Here is a 15238-nt window from a genome sequence, read left to right as displayed (position 1 = left end):
TCAAAGCCAACATCTCTGTCACACTGGGGAGATTTAAACTTCAAGACTCCCTGTAAGAAATGGAAAGGCTGGTGAATATTATTTTACTGTTTTTAAAACGAAATAGGCAGCTAGTGTTGTTAAAAGTATTACGAACAAGAAGTTTACGCTTTGTTGTAATGCGCGTTGTTTGCCTGGACTGCTCACAAAAGCAGAACCACCTGGTGAACGTCTAGTATTCAATAGATGGTGCTTTTGCTGAGTCTCTGGGGGAAAGTATCCAGGAACAAAGCAAAAAATATTGACACTAAAATAAATGAAAGTAATGCACTCTTCCTGGAAGAGGTCAGTTTTTCCCCTGGGATAGTATCCTTGACAGGAGACCCTAGACAAGGCTGATAAGAGTGGGTGCTCACTTAATACCAGGACTTCCTTTCTCTTGAAAGAAGTCTATGAAGCTTCTTTATTACAAGTAAAAATGATGATGCTCCCTCTCTCTTTCTGCTAAACTGAAAGTGAGTAAATTCTTTGAATTGTTCTGGCAAAAGTAGCTCTGTAGAAATGTCATTCTAATAAAGTTTCATTGCAAAGAGAAAAAAAAAAGACCTGAATACTTGTGTAGCAGGAACTCTGAGTTGACTTCTTAAATCCCTTCATGCTGTTTCACATCTGATACTCCCTGATGACACCTAGGAGCCTTGTCTTCTAACAGGCTTATTCAAAGTGATAAGAGCTACGAAAGTGAGATTTTGGAAGTGTTGCCGTTTTCATAATGTAATAAAAATACTGGAATGATAAATAATAATAAACAGTGTGTAATATGAATGTCATAAAAACAAATATCATATTTCCAAGATCGCTGCTTTTATAATTTCTATTCAGGTAAAGGAGAAAATCCCTGGGAATATTCATTTTTAGGAGGGGGTTCATTTAGTGAAAGGGGTTCACAAGTTGTTGAAGTTTGGGAACCACTGTGCTGTAGGGACTGAAGGAAAGCACCTCCTGGGGTCTGTATTTAATGATCTGACGAATTCCTTACACCTCCCACCCCATTTCTGATCATGTTCGTCTCATCATGTACCAAGGCAGGAGTGGATTTGTAATCGCTCAAAGTCGGGAACCTGGTGAGATGTACAAACCCGGAGATCGTGCCTAAACTATCCATAGTTTATTGTTTTAAAAGCAAGGTGAAAATAGATTAAATTAAACTTTTTCGGGGGATAATGATTTAAAAGTAACAGGAAGGAAGAAACGTCTGAGGGCAAATTGGAATGAATCTTGTCAATATCCGCGGTGCAGCGTGGAGGATACTACGTAGACATGTTGCATCTTCTTTGCAGACACGAGTTCTTACACACACACACACACACACACACAATGGGCTAGTCCTGGGATGACTCTCACTGATCTGAGAAAGTGGCTTTAAAGGGTGTGTTCCTTAACAGGACAGGTCAGTGGGGAAATGTCACGGAGTCACCGGGCGATGCTCTGGAACTGCTCCCCACCAAGCCAGTCAGGACTTTGGGGAGCCTCCTCTCCCTTGGAGCAGACTTGTTCAGGGCAAGAAGCTCACACGGCTTCACCTCCTGGGTCTCTCCTTGGAGCATTCAGCATCCTCTGCCCCTCCCTGCACTTCCCACAGCGAGCCTGCCCCAGCGGGGTCCCGGGGAAGCCACAGGGTCCGGCACCCCCACTTTGCAGTCAGACGTGACTCTCAGCCAGCCAGTAAAACAGAGGTTTATTCGATGACAGAAACAGGGTCTAAAACAGAGCTTGTAGGCACAACGAACAAGACCCCTCAGCCGGGTCCATTCTGGGGGGCAGTGAGCCAGACCCCCAAGTCTGCACTTCACTCCTCCTCCCCAGCCAGCTCCAGACTAACCACCCCCTCCAGCCCCTCCTCCTCTGCTCAGTTCCTTTCCCGGGCCAGCAGGTCACCTGATCCCTTTGTCTCCAACACCTTCAGCTGGCACCTTTGCAGAGGAGGGACCCAGGCCATCAGTTGCCAGGAGACAGAGTGCCAGGCATTTAGGTGCACTGGCCCTTTACTCTGCCAGATACTTAAGAACTGCCATGGGGACACTGAGGCACCAGCACAGTATTCAGAGAAAACATTAAGAACATTCCGAGTTCATCACAGGAAATCAAACGCAGTTTCCAGCGACACTCAGCTCTATTCCCTACCGCCCTGAGTTTGGACCTGGAGATTGCTCAGGGAGCTGGCCTGGGTTCTGCCATTCATCCAGCCCCAGTTCCATAATCTCTTTCACCTGCTTATTTCTACGGACCTAAACCGGTTAGGAGCTAGACCATGGTGCGTCTTAAAGTGGGAGAAATACGGATTTTATTCTGATTTTTAAGTCTGGGAACTTTGAAGAAGGCCTCAATAAATCCCATAACAACCTTTGAAAGGTCCCTGGGTCAATCTGCGGTGAAGACCCAGCGGAGGAAGGGACCGCTAGCCCAGGGCAGAGCAAAGAGAAATGAGATCCGGGGAAGTGTAACATTGAAAGGTTCATCCCAAAACTCGCTCTGCTTGGCGGAGTCACAGGTGTGGCGCAGGCGCGCTGGCGTGTCAGCAAAATAAAACAGCGACTCAAGATCAGACACTGAAATCAGCTCGGACGGGGGGAAAGACGAGGTACCCGAAAGTCCACCTCCTATTTCTAGAGTGATCCGTTTGCCATTTGCAACTTTCTGAAGGTGGCTCCGCCACCAGAGATTTCTCGTGGCTCCACCTACAAGCCGATTCGTTTCTACGCCAGGCATTTACAATTGCTGCATGATGGTGGGGAATAAAGATCAGACTCAAAATCTGGAGCGATTGAAATAAAAATTATTTCCGTTCTTGGGATAAATCCAATATCAGGACATGTGGAGGAAGCGGGGAGGAAATTGGGTTGAAATTGGGGGGTGGGGGCGGTTTCGAAATTGTACCTCGCCGGCCCTCCCACCAAATCCTGGAAACTTCTGACCCCACGGAGGGGCGGGGGGGATGTTCCCTTCAAATGAGAACGTTCCGTCGGGGTCTGAGCGAGACGCACTGCTCAGCAAGAGGAAGGCCTGTGTGTGCATTCTATTAATTAATTAGTATCATTACTCAGATACAAATGCAGGGCCCGATCCCTGCCCTCTTTACTCAGGCAAAAGTCCAACTGAGTGAGGAAGGAAGGATTGTCCCCCCCAAAACGCCTGCACCCCACCTTTCTGATCAACCCAAACTGTCAACAGTGTTACCAGTGTGATTCTCAATGCGCCTAAACTTTTCACTTCTCTGGCGAGTATGTATGTGTTGGGGGAAGGGTTGTGTGTGTGTGTTGGGGGATGGTTGTGTGTGTGTTGCGGGCTTGTGTGTGCATTAGGAGAGGGTTTTGGGTGTGTTGAGGGGTTGTGTGTGTATTGGGGAGGGTTGTTTGCTGTTGGGAGAGGTTGCGTGTGTGTGTTAGGGGGCAGGCTGTGTGTGTGTGTGTGTGTGTGTGTGTGTGTGTGTGTGTGTGTGTGTAAAGGGAGATATAAACTGCAAATAAACAGGAAACTGCACCCAGCATGGGGGGAGGCGAGTGTCTCTGGACCTAGCTGCCTATTCCCCCAAACGCCACCTGTAGTGTGCAAATCAGCGACAAGCAGCAAACCTGGTCTCTGAAGCCCGGGGGCTCTGCGGAGGATCCAGCCCGCCGGTGCCCGGGAAAGGGGAAGGAGGGGGGTGTCTAAAGCCAGAGGGCTGGCGAAGAACAAGCGGTAAACAAGCCAAGGGAAAGTCCTGCTCCCAGCCCTGCCCCCCCCCATGACTTTTGGTTTATCTGTTTATCTTTCTATATGAAATGCAGAACGTCTCCCCACCCCCGCTGCCGCTGCAGGATTAATAGGGGAAGCGGGGCGGGGTGTCCGACCCCCGACCGAGGGATCTGGCGGTGACCTGTGCGCAGGGATGTGAAAAGGGCAAGAGGAGGGGGGGGCCTGTCATTCCCAAGGGGGACGGGACTCAGGGGGGCTGGGCTAGTGCAGCCTGCCTGGAAACCAGCCGCGCTCGCCGAAGGAAGATGCGTCCAGAGGCTTTTCCGGATTGATTCTTTCACCTCGGTCCTTGGAACCCACCGACCTCAGCCCGGAACCTCCAGCGCGAGACATTCCCAGCCCACGAGCACAATCCGCCCGCTACAATGTGCAGAGTTATCTCCCCCCACCTCCTGGTTAGCCCCCGGCTGGGAGAAATGTAGATTAAACCAGGCGCCAGGCCAGGCGTGGCTGGGGGGGAGGAAATGAATCAAACTCGCTTTGCTCAGGTTATAAAACGTGGAAATCCCTGGGCATGAATTGGGTGTAAACTTTTTTTTAATAAATCGGTGCATTTCCCCCTAGATTTCCCCATCGCTGATCCAAGCGCCAGATGGGCTTTATTCGGCAATGGCCCCGGAATTTCTGCCCCAGGACGGGGACACTCAGCAACCGGTGGGCGAGGATCTTTCGGGCGGCGGGTTTCATTTGTTCCTACAGCGCTACAAGAAGAGGCGCGAGCCTGGGGAGCTGAAATCGCCAGGGTAGGAGCCTGCGACGCGCACTCCCCAGGGCCTCCCATTCCCTGCAACCGAGGAGACAATCCCCGCCGAAGTAAGAAACACCCCCGATCCCGGGAGGGCTGCGCGCCTCTCATCTCCTGACCTCCGAGCCACTGGGCACGGCGACCGCAGAGACCAGGGCCAGTTACCCGGGGCCCGATTCTCGAGCCAATAGGAAGGTGGCCCATTGTAGTGGTCAGGGGCAGCGAAATGCGGCTTCACTAGATGCTCCCTCCTTTGGGAAAGGAAATCCCCTCTCTGCTCCCAGGGAGCAAGTACCTATAGGAGTGAGCGGGACAGATCTATATTGTTAGGCCAGAAGGGACTCCTGTGATCCTCTGCTCTGGCCTCCTGCATGGCCCAGCCTAGCGAACCTGGTCGGGACAGTGCCTAGCTGAATGAGAGCAGATCTGTTATTGGCATCCCACCCCACCCACACACACCAGCCACCCTGGGTTTTAAAACGGCCAGTGATGGAGATTTCACCGGGGCCCCGGCTACGTTGTTCCGCGGCTAATTCCCCACCCGGGTAACAATGTCACCTCGTGCACAGTCCGAATCTGTCCACCTTCAGCTTCCAGCTGTTGGATTCACCCACTCTTGGTTGTATAAAGTCATCACATCGCAGAATCACAGGCTTGGAGAGGACCGTGGGGGTCACGCTGTCTAACCCCCAGGCTCTCCTCTGCTGTGCGAAGTCACCCACCCCTTCAGCACCCCTGCCATGCGGCTACCCACTGAATAAACCCATCCCTGTCCGTCCGCAAACACCCCTTGCCTCTCTGCCAAGCTCCCCGCGAAGGGGGTGAGGGTCGGGCTGTCTGGCCGGGGCGATCACACTCCCACAGTCCAATCCAGCCCAGAGAGATCTCCAGCCCTGCAAGACAAGAAACCCAACACGCCCCCGGGAAAGGATGGAGCTGGCACGTGCGCATAGCTCCAGGATCCCTTTGGTTGTTTAGCAAAGGGTATTTCTGGGGGGCTTTGTGCCTGTAGCAAGCGGGAGAGGGGGAGGAAGCACAGGGTGGGGGCATCTTAACAAGGAGCCCAGAAGCTCAGCTCAGGGAGCCAGTTCACACACACGCTCACTTTGTTATGAATGAATAGAAGAGGGAGGGTGCTTGCCAGCCTGGGAGCTGGAGCTCCGGGAAAAGGTAGGTGTTTCCAGCTAGGGGCCATCCTCAGTGGAGTCTGGGCTGGGGGGAGGGGGGGTTCCGAGATTCTTCACAGTCAAGAGCAGAGAAATCCCGCCCCCCGCCCCAGAAAAGGCCACACTTATTTCTCTGAGAGCGAGCGAGCGAGCGAGCCCTTGTTTGGCAGACGGTGGGAAAGAAGGGGTGAGTCTGCCAGGGCCCTGCTGTGGGCGCGGAGGCAGGTCTGATGGCAAAGGCTGGCAGTGAAATGAACTAACGGCAGCTCAGGGTGAGCACAGGGCAGAGGGTTACAGGCGCCGCTAGGCTGCAGAGGGGCCAAGAGTTTGTGCCTTAGCACTTCTTGTTTGGTGTGTGAGCGGGACGGGCCTGTCTGGTGTGTGTCTGTGTTTGTATGCTGTGTGTATGTCGAGGGTGTGGCTGTGCTGGGCATGGATGTGTTTTATGTGCGGGTTTATGTGGTATGCACGTTGTGTGTGTGTGTGTGTGTATATGTAATCTCTGTGTGCGTTTTGTGAGTGGTTATTCGTATGTGCTGTGTATGTTGTGTGAATGTATGTAAGTTTTTTGTTGTATGTGTTTGTAGCTGTTGTATGTGTGCTCTCTGTGTGTTGTGCAGGGTGTGTATGCACGGATGTATGTGTATGGTTGGTGTGTGTTGTGCTGGTTGTGTGTGCATGTACGTGTGTGTGTTGTGCAGGTTGTGCGTGCATGCGTGTATTTTGTGTGTGCTGTGCAGGTTGTCCGTATGGGTGTGGTTTTGCTCTCCTAAACCACAAACCTCCTGAAAACAGACCAAAGTTCCCCCCTTCCTTCCCAGAGGTTTCCCTGGGGCTCTGTGGGCCAGATCCTGCGGAGATCGGGGCAGACACCAGAAAAGAAAGGTAACTGGAGCTTGGGCAATCTGCCCCAACGATAGGAACCCCGGGGGTTGCCACAAGGACCTGCTCCAAAAACAACTCCTCTCCTCCATCCGCCCCTCCTGATAAGGGACCCCCCCTTTGCACAGCGCCCCGAGGGAGGACTCACCACTGCCTGCTCCCCAGGCAGCATCCCATCTGCAAGTCCAGGGTGAAGCTGCAGGCCTCACAACCTCTCCGTGCGTATCCGTTCATTCCCCTGCAGAGCCAAAGCCGCCGTGAATGACACAGGTGCACAAACCGGGCAAGATCCAGTCACTGTTTGAAATCATCCTAGCCCCTTCCGCCCCACACTGTTCGCATCCCTACCAGGCGAGGGGCGTTGGGGGCTGCCTGGACGGAGGGCAGGGTGAAACTGGCAAAAGACAGTCCCCCCTCTTTTCGCTACATGACACACTGGGCAGAGCGCCCCAGATCTAGGGGTCGATTTTAAACTCGTCACCCCCACTACAAAACCAAAACACATTGTTCAATAAATCAGCCACTGCGGGGGATTTTGATTCAAGTGCCAGGCGCCAGAGGGAAATATTTTCGTCACTAAGGGAACATACTCAATTGTCAGTGGTTCCCAGGAAGGCATTTGCTAGGCAAGAATGGGGAAGGAATCTTTCTTGGGCTGTGCAGGGAAATTTTCTGTCTCCTCTGGGTATTAGTGCGGATGGGTGAGAAATTCCTTAAAAAAATAAATACAATAAAAAATAAAAAACTCGTGTGATCAGCAAAAATGGGGGGTGGGGGAGGAAGAAATCATTAAAGTTGTCGCCTTTGATTTAAAGTAAAATCCTTCTGGGGGTGGGACCATTGGGACCTATTGTGGCAGGGTTTATACTTCTATGACTTCGATTTGAATCAGATTCAACTTCTAGTTTACAAGAAAAATCCAGGCTCACAAATATGGACAAAGACACTTAGCAAAATCAAAGCAGAGAGGAGGGGGAAATTCCACCTGAAGACTGAAAAGGAAACAAAACAAACCTAGGATCCAGGACCCTACAGACAATAAACCCCAGTAATCTGGAAATGACTGCTTTCTGGGGGGTTTCAGTAATTCTCTGGTCAAACACAACTCATCTGGCAGACCTCGATTTTCCCCAGCTGCCCGGAGTTTGGGGTAGCACCTTTTGGAACCTCGGTTGTTGAGGGTCTCGTCAATTTCAGAATCTGCCCTGTTACCGCAGAATGGAAAGGAGTATTTCAGGCAAAATTCCCCGTTTCGGTGTATGCCTCTCTGGTCATTTTGCGTAGTAAACTCGCCCCTTACGCAGATATATTATATCATTGGTGGGCGTGGGGTAGCGGTGTTTGTGGATGTGCGTTGCGTTGAATGTCTTTGGCCTAAAAATAATTTTAAATCTTTTGGTTAATATCACCAATATCTCAAAGAACATCCAAGAGCTCAGATTTGCGATCCTTAAGCATAATTCCCAAGTACTGGAGGATCTATCTATCTATCCCCAGCCACCCTCTCTATCTATCTATCTATCTATCTATCTATCTATCTATCTATCTATCTATCTATCTATCTATCCATCCCCAGCCATCCTATCTATCTATCTATCTATCTATCTATCTATCTATCTATCTATCTATCTATCTATCTATCTATCTATCTATCGTTATGGCCTCTTTCTGACTTAACTTTCGACCCTCATATAACCTCCTCTCCCCGATTTAAAAACGAATAAGTAAATCCGCGAAGAAGATTCATTTGAGGAGCATGTACCCTTCCAGACCTTACCCTCAATTCAGCGATGTGCGTTGTTAATACAATTTTGACTGCCCCCCATCAATATTTGGGGGAAATAGAGACGCTGTTGACACACACCGCAGACTGCAGCAATCTGGCTCTGCTTCGAAGAGTCTGTTCTGCCAGGTGCCTTTCTAGAGCCTGGCTGACACAAGCACTTTCTGTTTCCTCTGCTGAATACAATCACTGAGTGTGTTTACAAACATTCCCCCTCTTTCCCCGAAGCCTTCTGTGACTGGGACCCAATAGCCCCCGGGAAAAATAATTGGCCCTCTCAGTACAACAGTATTAAAATCTGAAAAGCCAAAAAGTCGAGATGTTTCCTAAGGCGCTTTTGAGAAACCAGAGCATGTGAATTCCGAATGAAGGCGAGAAAAAGGAAACAAAACATCGGATGCTGAGGATACTGGAACCAGACTAGATGTTTCCCCTTCTCTACAGCTGAGATTGCGGGGGCAGAACTCAAACAGACACCAGAATCTGCTTCTCACCCCGATTCCATTTAATAGCCTTTCTTTCTTTCTTTCTTTCTTTCTTTCTTTCTTTCTTTCTTTCTTTCTTTCTTTCTTTCTTTTAAAAATCAACATGTACAAAAGGAAAAAGATGAATGTTTCATTCTCACGTTTGGATTTTTGTAAAAATGTTTCTCAGTCTCGAGCGCTTCTAAAAGATGGTTTCCAATGATATTTTAATTTTTAAAAAAATCCTGGTTCTTTATTGGTTCTCCTAAAACTGAAACAATGTGATTTTTGTCTCCTGAAAAGACCTAACAAAGGATTCACTGATGTAAACAAAACCAACCAAACAAACAAAAGGAGAGGACAAGGAGATAAAATCGCTTGTAAACATGGATATTTGGGTTCTATCAATTATTCTGCAATTCTCCCCCTCCCCATAGATTTTTAGTGGATGAATCGAAAATAGCAAGACAATGGAGGATAGAGATGAGCTATTTTCTCAACTAAAAGCTTTGATCAGAAGAAAGGGGTGGAATTAACCTGTGTCTGTGGGGAAAGGAGTGGACATTTCAGCAGGAATCTACTGTTCAATACATATTACATAGCAGAGGCTCTACCTAGATTCTTGTTAATATCACGTGCTCCTCAAGTAAACAACTTAATACTCTTCATTTGCTACAACTTCACAAAGAAATGTCAGAGGGGAGTGTTAGACTTTAATCCATCCATTTAACCAACATCTGCCTTAAAATGCTTTTTGGTTAAAAATTCTGATTTGCAAATAACTGGGTGTGAGGGGAAACGGCAGGCGATCGGGGCTGGCTCCAGGGCTGCTGTTAAATAAATCAGGGTTTCGTTATAAGGCGAGGAGTTAGTTTTCAAAAGCTCATTCCTCTCTCCTTAATGGTCTCTATTCTCAGCTCCACCGGGCACCTTCAAATGCCTTAAGAGAGAAGTGGAAACGCTTGAAATATTAATGGAGATTTTCATTCTTAAACGAATTTATCCCCGAAGAGGGTCGTTTTAACACGAGTATTAAAAGGCGCGACACAAGCCACGTTATTTGTAAAATCGCTGCTCCGGTTTTTGCTCCGTAGAGAAGTGTGGGATTTCCCCCTAGCCAGAATCAAAGGAGAAGTGGAAATTCTAAAGAAGCCACTTTAAAGAACAACGAAACCAAGCGGAACAAAGGCAAACAAGGCTAGTTCTCGCAAAATATATCAGTAAGGGATGTTTGAGGGGAAAGCTTGGGGGGTTGTAAGAAGCCGGGGCATATGTTATGGCCAGCGTCAAGCCCGTGACTAAACAGCCAGGTGGAAAGTTATAGAATTAGAGTCAATTCTGCTGCAGAGTTAAACTTGGAAATGTATTTGTGTCTGAAGAGTCAGAGGATAAAGAGAGAGAAAAATAAACAGCGGGGGAAAGTGATCTGTCTCTCTCTCTCTCTCTGATTCAATAGTAAATACGGGGCGGGGGAGAGAGATAATTTCTCTCTAAAATCCGAGGGAATCAGATCCCCTGTATTGACTGCTTGGGCTGTGCAAGAGGGGCTCAGAATATTAGTTCTGTCGTTTCATATTTCACAATGCTCGGCACCGGCTGCTGCTACCGTCCGGTGAGATTTCGCTTGGCTGTTTCAAAGCAGGATGTCCGATGCTCTTCGTCAGAACCTGCAGCCTGGTCGAAAGGTACCTTCCCGCCTCCCCCGAATCTAAACAGGAGGAAGAGAGAGCTCCCAGTGAACCCCCATTTCCTCGCCAGGTTCTTAACGTCATTATCATCGATTAATAACACTAAGAGAAATTCCAAACTCTAGTGGTGCTCGAGTGTTTGACATCAGAGAAATAAAGTCCGATTCCCCACAGAAAAGAAAACCTGCTTTAGTTCAGTCAGTGTTAGGAAGGGATAAAGTCAAAGTTTCCTACCAGGAATTTGAATGCTTCCCTTGCGCTTTATCCCGAAGGCAAGGGTCAGAAGGCTAAGGCTGAAATGGGAAAGAGGGAGAAATGTAGAGAGAGAGAGAAAGTGTGTGTGTGTGTGTGTGTGACTAACACCCAGTGTATGTGTGCATTTATATGTAGAGAAAAGGGACGAGGGACAGACAGAAGCTGATTCATGGCATAAATTATTGAATGAAATTAACAAACAGTATTAGCGCACCTCCGGTATACAGCTAATTTCAATGTATATTTCCTGAATTCTCTCTCTCTCTCTCTCTTTCCCCTCCTCCCCCCAGTTTGTTCTCTAGCTATTTCTGTCCGTTTGCATTCACAGAGCACACCCCATCTACACAGGATAATACAGACCCGCCAATTAGCTAGAGAGAGAGATTCTAACTAATTAGCGAGCAGAAGTAGGGCTGAAATGCACTTCGCTAAATCACCCAAACCAAAGGGAACCTGGAGAGTGTCTGTTAGAAGATCCCCTCAAACTGCGCCACTCAAGCATCTTCAGCTGCTCCCAGGGTCCTGGTTGTGATTAGTGGTGCAGATGGGTCTGCTGTTGTGTCCAGGCTCCGGCCGCAGCTCCTGTCTTGACTGAGCCTGGAGCGCAGGGAGGAGGGCTCTGCACTGCCCGCTAGGGCCTCGTGCAGTCTGCTGCAGGCTCGCCCTCCTCTCCCCCAGCGTGGAAGTGGCCCGGCTGTCTCTGAGCTGGTCCTTTCTCAGAGGTTCAGAATGGCTAGGGCCAGGAAGGCAGGAAAGGCGGGTTGCTTGTTTCAGGCAGGGGGTGATTCTCAGACACTCCCCACATCAGCCAGCTTCCCCCATCACCAGCACTTCAGTGCCAGGGGCTCCGTCACCGCTTCCTACAGCCATAGTGCGGTTCAGCCAGGAGGCAGGATGATTGTAACTTGGATCCCAGCTCTGGGACCAGTCTTGTATCTCTGCTCCCCTAGGCGTGACAAGCAGAAAGAGCATGTCTAGAAGAGGATGTGAGGCCTAGTCCATTAAGGGTTGGGCAGTGCAGCTCCATGAGTGCGGCTCTAGAGTTGGACTCTGAGTTCTAGTCCTGGCCCGCTGTGTGAGCTTAGACTAGTCACCACATCTTGTTGTGTCTCAGTTTCCCCACTGATAAAATGGGATAATGATATTTACCCTTCTCTTGAAGTGCGTCAAGGACTCAGCTAGTACTGGAGAGGGGCTCCAGAGTGCGGGCCATTCTTACAGCCCGGGGGGCTCTATCCTGGGGAGCAGTGACTCTGCAAAAGATTTGGGGGTCATGGTGGATACTCAGCTGAACCTGAGCTCCTGGGGGGACACTATGGTCAAAAGAGCTAACATGATCCTGGAGTGCTTAAAGAGGAGAATCTCCAGTCAGAGCAGGGAGGTGATTTTACCTCTGTATCTGGCACTGGTGCAATTGCTACTGGAATCCTGGGCCCAGTTCTGGTGCCCACAATTCAAGGAAGGTGTTGAGAAATTGGCGAGGGGTCAGAGAAGAGCCACAAGGAGGATTAAAGGATTAACAAACCTGCCTTATAGCGATAGACTCAAAGATCTCAATCTATTTAGCTTAACAAAGAGAAGGTTAAGGAAGGTCTTGATCACAGTCCGTAAATATCTCCAGGGGAGTAGCGAGGTGGTCACCCTGCTCTGGCCCTGAAGGGGTTAAAGCAGCCCTGGAGAGGGCTGTGACTGGGAAAAGCCAGGCTGATTCAGGGAAGCAGCCACAACTGGGGCCACGCCTCAGTCAGGCCACAGCTGGCCCTATAAAAAGGCTGGGGCCAGACTCTAGCATGAAGATACATTCTCTCTCTAGCTTTCTGAGGGAGAAGGGCCTGGCTGCCTGGGAAGCTGAGGAGGGTACCTAGGGTGGAGCAGGGCTGGGAAAGGGCAGAGGGAGCTGGGGAGCTCCAGTCTAGCAAAGCCGCAGGCTGCAGGCTGAGTTAAGGGCCCACAAAGGGTACTGGGGCTGCAGAGGGGCAGCCCAGAGACAGGCAGAGGCAGCTGGTCCAACCCCCCTTGCCGATGATGAGTGGTTCACAGGTTGCCGTCGGCCCCAGGGAACGGGGGCTGGATGGTGATTGGTAGTAGTCACTGAGGCAAGGTGGGGATAGAGGGTTGGGGGGCTTCCCCTGGGTGGGGAGACCCAGATTGTGAGTTGCTGCTGGGGGCAGAACCCTGATATAGAGGGGCACTGGAGTCCAGGATGGATACGGGGGCCAGCGGTAGGTGAGACACCGGCCTGCAGAGGGCACTCCAGGCTGGAAAAACTAATTCCTGAGATGACCAGCAGGAGGTGCCCTGCCAAAGAGTTGTCGCCCCGCCACAAGAGAAAAAAAATATTTAACAATGGGCTCTTCAATCTAGCAGAGAAGTCAAACACAATCCAATGGCTGGAAGTTGAAGATGGACAAATTCAGAATGGAAATAAGGGGTATGTTTTTAACAGGGAAAGAAATTAACCCTGGGAACAGTTTGCCAAGTGTTGCGGTGGCATCTCAACCACTGACAATTTTAAAGTCATAAGAGGCTGATTTTCTAAAAGCTCTGCTCTAGGAATGCTTTAGGGGCAGGTCTCTGGCCTGGGCTATGCAGGGGTCAGAATAGACAACCACTATAGTCCCTTCTGGCCTTGGAATCTATGAATGATGGGGGGCCAGCACCCCACAGAAAAGCCTATAAATAAATTCACTCCCAAGCTTTAGAAACAGCTCTGCAAACACTGGGAGAGAACAGGGCGTGCAGAACTCAATGGCCTCCTTAGTGAGGCGCTTGTTTTGACAGTGCTCCCAGACTGCGCCGACTTTATTGCAGTGGTGCTGGTTTATGCAGGCTGAGGATAACCCTACGGATGTGTAATAAACATTAGCTAACCCAGTGCCCAATCCTGCATCCTCCACCCTTGTGAATAAACCAAATGGCTTTGCTGAGGACTCATTTGGTGGAAATTTTGCAGACAATCTAAGCTGGAAGGGGTTGCAAGTGCTTTGGAGGATAGGATTAAAATTCAAAATGAGCTGAACAAACTGGAGAAATGGCCTGAAGTAAATAGGATGGAATTTAATAAGGACAAATGCAAAATCCTCCACTTAGGAAGGAACAATCAGTTGCACACATACAAACTGGACAATGACTGCCTAGGAAGGAGTCCTGTGGAAAGGGATCTGGGGGTCATAGTGGATCACAAGCCAAATATGAGTCAACAGTGTAACCCTGTTGCAAAAAAACCAAACATTATTCTGGGATATATTAACAGGAGTGTCATAAGCAAGACACAAGTAGTAATTCTTCTGCTCTACTCCGCGCTGATACGGCCTCAGCTGGAGTATTGGGTCCAGTTCTGGGTGCCACATTTCAGGAAAGATGTGGACAAATTGGAGAAAGTCCAGAAACAAGAAAAGAGCAACAAAAATTATTAAAGGTTTAGAAAACATGAGCTATGAGGGAAGATTGAAAAAATTGGGGTTGTTTCTTCTGGAGAAGAGAAGACTGAGAGGGGACATAACAGTTTTCAAGTACATAAAAGGTTGTTACAAGGAGGAAGGAGAAAAATTGTTGTTCTTAACCTCTGAAGATAGAACAAGAAGCAATGGGCTTAAATTGCAGCCAGTGAGATTTAGGTTGTGTGACGAACTGGGAAAGTTCTTAATGTTTTCTCTGAATACTGTGTTGGTGCCTCAGTGTCCCCATGGCAGTTCTTAAGTATGTGGCAGAGCAAAGGGCCAGTGCACCTAAATGCCTGACACTCTGTCTCCTAGGAACTGATGGCCTGGGCCCCTCCCCTGCAAAGGTGCCAGCTGAAGGGGTTGGAGACAAAGGGATCAGGTGACCTCCTGGCCCGGAAAAGGGGCTGAGCAGAGAGGAGGGGCTGGGAGGGGTTGTTAGTCTGGAGCTGGCTGGGGTCGAGGGTGGAGGGCAGACCTGAGGGTCTGGCTCACTGCCCCCCAGAATGGACCCAGCCGAGGGGTCCGGTTCTCTGTACCTACAAGCTCTGTTTTAGACCCTGTTCCTGTCATCGAATAAACCTCTGTGTTACTGGCTGGCTGAGAGTCACATCTGACTGCGAAGTGGGGGTGCAGAACCCGGTGGCTTCCCCAGGACCCCGCTGGGGTGGACTCGCTGTGGGAAGCGCACGGAGGGGCAGAGGATGCTGAATGCTCCAAGGAGAGACCCAGGAGGTGAAGCCGTGTGAGCTTCTTGCCCTGAACAAGTCTGCTCCAAGGGAGAGGAGGCTCCCCAAAGTCCTGACTGGCTTGGTGGGGAGCAGTTCCAGAGCATCGCCTGGTGACTCCATGACAACTGGTGGCAGCGGTGGGACGTACTGCACCCCGTGAATGGCGCTGCTTGCAGTAAGTGACTGGGGAGCAGTAAAACAAAGGAGGGATAATGAGTACCAGGCGTGCTGAAGGCTCAGAGAGGGACGGTTTCAGGGGGCAGTTAACCTCTGGGAGTGTGTGACCAGCGAGAAGGACTGTTGGAGTAAT

This window comes from Gopherus evgoodei, chromosome 5 (assembly GCF_007399415.2).
Source record: "Gopherus evgoodei ecotype Sinaloan lineage chromosome 5, rGopEvg1_v1.p, whole genome shotgun sequence".
In the NCBI taxonomy this organism is placed as follows: Eukaryota; Metazoa; Chordata; order Testudines; family Testudinidae; genus Gopherus; species Gopherus evgoodei.
This window is presented reverse-complemented; position numbering follows the sequence as displayed.